General features: G+C 42.0%; 1 protein-coding gene across 1 annotated transcript in view; it reads right to left on the minus strand.

Annotated features, from left to right (window-relative positions):
• srgap2 (SLIT-ROBO Rho GTPase activating protein 2) overlaps positions 1 to 5,045 on the minus strand; it is a 77,686-nt gene that overhangs the window by 38,194 nt on the left and 34,447 nt on the right. The gene's annotated exons all lie outside the window — the stretch shown is intronic.

Below are 5,045 nucleotides of genomic sequence, written 5' to 3' on the forward strand. Positions count from 1 at the left end.
CACACACACACACACACACACACACACACACACACACACACACACACACACACACACACACACGGCCTGTCCTACCTTTACAGTGCAGGCTGTAGAGAAATCGAATGGTTTTGGCCTCCATTCTGTCCACGGTGCAGTGTATAACTCACATCCAGACACAGAGACACACACAGGCACGCGGGAAGTCAGCCGCCTGTCAAGCCGACAGTGATGCTGCTTTTGTGTTTACCAGCTGAGAGTGCAGTTTCTCATTACCACAAAGAGAAGTGGGATATCTAAACAAGTCTGTGACCGCTGGGCTCCTCCCACTCCTCTCACAGACACAGAACTAAACATTGTGCCACTTCGCCGGCGGCTGTTCAGTCATTCTTTGRCTTTCTGGCTTTTTTAATCAGCAGGGTGTTGTGGCACTGCAGCACCAAAAGCTCAGATAAAAGCCGGTGCGCTGTCTGCGTCTGTGCTAATGACCTGGTGGGAATATTTGCTTTGACAGCATGTATTATTGTCTTATAGCCCTCTTATGTGCATGTTTGTGTGTAATTTGCTCGTCGCACAGTGCTGTCAATGATGTCGAGTGAGTCAGAGTCCCACCTCTTTAGGCTGGGACACCTCAAGATGGTGGCCTTGTAATTAGCCCATCTAAGACAACAACAGCGCAAACACACGCACAACACCTCGAATAAACGAGCTCTCTAGTGCAGGAGGAACGTATGAAGGTGACAGAAAGCAGGTGGCAACCAACTTGGAGACAGCTGGAGGGGTGGAGGAAGGATGGAGGATGTGTTGGAGGAAAAAAAACACTAACAGTCACGTGTGATCCGCATGTTTATAAAACAGACTCAATGATGAGAACATAAACTTAACAGCGAAGGCATGCCGTGAGCTCAGATTAGCAATTAGCTCTTCAGTTTGGTCAGAATTAAAACATTTCTTGAAACTGGGGTCATTCAAAGAGCTATCTACAACAGGTAAGCTAATAACTGTTAACCTTTCCACAGAGCCCCGATTCAAAGCATCTGAACTAAAGCTTTAATACAAGTGAAAGAAAATATTATGTGTGCTCTTTTACTAGGATGTGTGCTTAAACCATACGGAGAATGTACAAATGCATGGAAAAAATATTCAAGAGAAATCATACAAAAACAAGGAGCGCTCTCTTATGAAGACTGGTTTAATCAATGAACAAGTGTTCAGACCGAAAACAAGGAAGTGCATTTGTTTTTAACAAAGGCTCCGAGGCATGGCTCCGCCCATTTGATTACATCATCAGCAAGGGGAGTCCCTACACTTCTCGAAGCCATGCCCYCAGACATTATAATCTATTCTAATGAAGATTTAAAAGTTCAGTTATGTGTTGAATTTGTTTTCAGGCATGTAGCTATYAATATAAAATCATCAAGTTAAGCAAAACAGTCACATTTAACAATCATTACAGTTCTATCATAAGACTATAACATGTGTATGTAATTTAAATCAGTTATATAAACCCCAACAATTTCTTCACACGTGTCAAAAATCAAGGCCAGTGGGTTCAGAACTCAAGGCGGCAGATACTCACTACAACTCAACAGGGAGTAAAACTYTCTTACTTTTACTTTAATGGTATTTCTGTATTATTTATTTTCCATTTAGTCAGACGTAGTACTTTTCAGTGTTTAAAAGAAGACGTGTTAAATTGCTGTTTCTATGCAGGAAATACCACGTAGAGCTCAGTTATTATTTATAAGCGTTGCTCAGCCTTAACGAGATGAGGAATGTGACGTTTCCTGTTTAGTTSAAGTTAAGCACGAAAYTTTGAAGAACAACTGGCCCCTTGATGGCAGCCATAAYGCTCAGTGAAAATGAGTTTGAYACTCCWGCTTTAATAGATGTAAAGACAAAGTATTTTCATTTGAATCCATAAAGGTTATGATCAAAGATGGAAAGAGTATATAAAAATCTGTGCGGATCTGTATTGTTCCTCTGCAATGGTCATCATCTTATGTGAGTCCATAGTGGGAGGTGAGCTGGAATGTCATATCTCCACCTCCTCACAGTCCAGTCACATTTTCCAGGCAGATGAGAGCAGGTCTTGTAATCAGGCTGGGTTTTTACTTTACTGATGCTCTCCATTTCCCCTCCCTCCTYTGTCAGACAAACTACGGGCTGTCTGGCTCGGTCTGCATGAGACTTGTCTGTACATATTTTAGTCTGTTCTCCTACCTCRCCCAGGAGCACCAAGAAGGAGTTCTTCAAAGCAGTTAATAGTCTCTAGAATCATTTTCATTTCCCTGCAGAAGGAGAATTTAAATACCTATTTAAAAGGAACTGTGATGAAAGATAAAGGCCTCGTCATTCAAATAGCTTTGGTATGTCAAGATTGGATTTTATTACTGCTATTCACAAAAGTAACCTAGTAATCTGTGTAAGCAATGTTTAGTGTGTAAATAGGTGACATCAGCCCTTTCATGAACTAATAGAAAAACTATGAGCGCGCAAACAAGCATGACATAAATCTGCTCCTTCAAATTATCCATCATGGATTTGTTTTCGTGGTCTTATCCTACGAGACAAAGATGACAACAGAGGCATGATGGATGAGGACAGAGCGACCACAACAGAATGGCATTACCACCATGCTTGATGCCTGCAGTTAATTTGAGAGCGGRGTTAAGGCTGAAGGCAGTCGGCCGAGTTGCCTCAAAACAAACCAGACTTGGCCACGTGGCTGCATGCTACTATGTGAACGGTTGGCCAGAATGGAAGAAAAACCTAGAAAAGGAAACAAATATGCAGCAAAAATGCAACACGTCCAGTCACATTGTGTTCATTCCTTTTTGGCAAGCACAACGTGAAAGCTAAAAATAGTTTTCCTGCAACGTTGCCTGTTTGAAGCCCGGTTTTGCAGCTAATTCAACTCAAGCTTTAGGCCGTTTCCTTCGTATCTGAGAGTATGGACATTTGCCCCGATCAAAGGACTGATCATAGCTGAAAACATTCATGGAACRTTTTCTTTCTCTGCTAAACACGTAGTGTGTGTGACACCGAGCTCAAGCTGTCACTCTGAACTGTTTAGACAGCAGTTATCCAAACTGCTCCTGGAAGCCCACTTGTGTCCACCTTTATATCGTCATTGCAGAGTCGTAGACAAACACACGCACCCATGAGACAACTGTTTGCAAGTAGATGTGATGAGTGTTTGAGACAAGGCTTGAACTAGCTGGAGAGTGAGTGTGATGGAGTAAAAACGGAGGAACAACAATTTTGCGCAGTTTTAACAAGTCTGCTGATCTAAAGGATAGTTCTGGTACACTGAGCTGGATTCTTATTAGGGGTGCATGTGAGTGTTGGGGTATTTACAAAAAACCCATTCACTCTACCCATGGACAATGTAGCATGACTCACTTAAAGGAGACATACCATGGTTTTAAATCCATTGAAATTGTTCAGCTGGGGTCTACATAAAGTGGAACTGCAATGCTCTGGTCTGAATTCCTCCTTTTTGTAACTCCACAAGCCCCTCTTTCAACCCTTTTCAGAAGTGTCTCAAAGCAGCTCGTTTTGAGGCTGTCTCTTTAAACCTAAACAAGACGCTTCACACCCAGCCAACCTCCAGCTTCCAAGGCGGATTATTGTAGTTTGAGAGAGGGGTTTATGACTATATAGCAGCACAGAAACTTTTTCTTTACAAATTAATTAAAAGATATCAACAACAGAAGACTTGTCCATCCAACCTTATGTTGGAGCCAGAGCAGAATGAAGACGGCAAAATTGTAGTTGGTAAGTGCTGACCTTATTTGGCAGTTCAGTAATAGAAAACACAGAAAACTGAAGAAGGTGAAAAATAGAACCCAAACAGATCTACGCAGCACTGAAAGCAACTAAATTAAACTTTTCTGCACTCCTAGAGACTCCACAACAAAATGCATTTAACTGCTCAAACGTAGATTTGCATGATGTGTCCCATTTAAGAGTTTACCAATGAAAAGGAAACCRACTACAAATTTCCAGATTTCTTTAAGACATATCCTTAAGTTTCATCTGCACAGTTGGTGATGACAGGAGTTAAATATACTGCTGGGGATGGGGTATGTATTACCAAATGCAGCCACATTTAGACTGAGCTCTGAATACTTCTTCCTACTGAGAAAATTAACTAGTTTAGACAGTCTGACTARAGAGTTGCTTCACTGACGGTTCTTCTGACTGACTGCTGGTGCTTTACATYTTGAAATTGAGATGAAGCAGCTGCCAAGATTTTAACACATGCTACTATAATGAATAACCTCCAAGTATTAACAGACTGAGATCATTCTTCAAAAACAAGTTTCTCTGCCAACACCGAGTGCGCCAACTTAGACAACCAAACCAGCTGTGAAAATAAGAAGACCCACAAGAAATTAAAAGACAACCAAACCAGGAGATGAAGCTATATTTGTGATTTTGTGTGCATGTGTTGCATATTCATGAAGTAAGGCCCGGACTTTGTTGCTCCGGGGGTTGATACTGCAGTACAGACAACAGAGCAGTGGAAAAGAGTAGGAAGAGGGGGGTTGGTTTGGAGTTGTACCACTATGAGCTCATACTATTGTCCTCRGAAGAATGAAAGAAGCAGAAAGAAAAGAAAAAAAAACTAAAGGAACACAAAGTAGTGTAAAGGGTGAGTAAGAGGGCAGGCACTGCGTCAGTGTGAATATGTCCATTCATCCCTGCACACACAGGAAGAAAGGACAGAGGGACAGGAAGTCAGTGGAACCGGTTCGCTGCCAGCAGGGAGTACACGGTATGGAAGTGTGGGGGGTGGGGGGTACTAAAACAACTCCAGGAAGCATGTGTGTAAAAAAGACAGAACAGAATGGGGGCTTGGATTGAGATGTGTGAGTTTGTCCTGCTATATGGTTCTGAAAAAATGGCAGCAATGGAGTTCACAAATATTACCCCATAAATCTGAAACCAGGAAGGAGAAAAAGAAAAAATAATAATGAAAAGGAGAAACTGGGCCAGAGGTCTGTAGTTGGTGTGTGTGTGTGTGTGTGTGTGTGTGTGTGTGTGTGTGTGTGTGTGTG

This window comes from Austrofundulus limnaeus, unplaced genomic scaffold, assembly GCF_001266775.1.
Source record: "Austrofundulus limnaeus strain Quisiro unplaced genomic scaffold, Austrofundulus_limnaeus-1.0 Scaffold11, whole genome shotgun sequence".
In the NCBI taxonomy this organism is placed as follows: Eukaryota; Metazoa; Chordata; class Actinopteri; order Cyprinodontiformes; family Rivulidae; genus Austrofundulus; species Austrofundulus limnaeus.